General features: G+C 28.5%; 1 non-coding gene across 1 annotated transcript; it reads left to right on the plus strand.

Moving 5' to 3' along the window:
- Positions 1-270: 270 nt before the first annotated feature.
- HO173_012876 lies at positions 271-341 on the plus strand. Its single transcript has one exon. It is a non-coding gene; the product is annotated as a tRNA-Arg (tRNA).
- The last annotated feature ends 1,177 nt before the right edge of the window (positions 342-1,518 follow it).

Below are 1,518 nucleotides of genomic sequence, written 5' to 3' on the forward strand. Positions count from 1 at the left end.
TGAGCATTAATAGAATATCCTGTACCTAATTATATTATAGTTAGCATAATACCCAATTTGCCTCTCAACTTTTATGCTTTACAAGCATATGTCAATAGTATATTAAACAATCTAATAGGTATAAATGTAAGTTTACCTAATTTATATTGTGAATGCAAAAATATAAAACAAAGAGGTTATTATGTATAAGGTTGTATGGTTTAATAGTGGATCATTACCATAAGGTTTGCTTACTCAACATTATCTTTACTAAGTATTAAATTTATTATATTCTTATTAGCTCAATGGTAGAGCAGAAGATTCCTAATCTTTAGATCTAAGTTCAACTCTTAGATAAGAATACAAGTTTGTTTATAGTTCATATGTATCACTAATCTTCATGATAAACCATAGAGTTGCTTTTGTATACGTAATGTTTATCGTCACCCATTATTTCCTTATTTCCTTGCTCACTTTTTTACAAATATATATACTAATAATAAATAGTTCTCCTGTTCCATTTACAACATTTTAGTTGTTATTGTAGTATATGCTTCTTGCGCCATGTTTATTCTTTTCTGTTTTTTCATGTGAAAAATCAGAAAGGATGAGCAAGAAGCGTTATCGCTAGACCCAAAAACTAATAAAATATTAGTTTACTTCTATCTTTAATTTATATCTAGGTGAGAAAAAGTTTTTAAGTTGGTTGCTTTATTTTTGATGAGATATTATATGTTTTATTATTAATACCATGTTATATTCACCTATCTTTATATCTGTTATAGAAGTTGTAATAGTAACCGTGCCAGTATTATTAACTGTGGCCTATGTTACGGTTGCAGAGAGAAAAACAATGGCAAGTATGCAAAGAAGATTAGGTCCTAACATAGTAGGATATTACGGTTTATTACAGGCGTTTGCAGATGCCTTAAAGCTTCTTTTAAAAGAATATGTTTCCCCCACACAAGCTAATTTAGTTTTATTTTTTCTTGGACCTATCATAACTTTAATCTTTTCCTTGTTAGGATTTTCTGTTATACCATATGGTCCTGGTCTAGCTATATCAGACTTTGATTTAGGAATACTATATATGTTAGCAGTTTCTTCCTTATCTACTTATGGTATATTATTAGCAGGATTAACGATTAGTCCCCTTATTACGTGAGTAATAAGTAAAACATTGGGTGAATTTCAAGAAACGTTTTGAAACTTTCAAAGTCAACTTGAAGAAAAGTCTAGTTTAATTTTCTTAACATATTTTGTTAATATAAGGTATGAAATAGTTTTAATTCTTTTAATAAACTATTGATTAAACTTTAAATACTCAACGACTAGTAGATGAGACTCAAGAGAAGTCGATAACTTTACCACGAGCGCCCAAAATCTTAAAAATTTTATTTTATTATCAAGTTTAAAGGCTAAGCCTAAATTATCTAGTGTATTAGCTACAAATTTAAATAACGCTACTATAGACCCGACTCTTTTATTTTTTGTTATTAAGGGTAACAAAGCCTTCAACTCTAAGGTTTTGATTCAATC

The sequence above is a fragment of the Letharia columbiana genome (genome assembly GCF_014066305.1).
Source record: "Letharia columbiana isolate WasteWater2 chromosome Unknown Sc0000103_s1, whole genome shotgun sequence".
NCBI classification, from domain to species: domain Eukaryota; kingdom Fungi; phylum Ascomycota; class Lecanoromycetes; order Lecanorales; family Parmeliaceae; genus Letharia; species Letharia columbiana.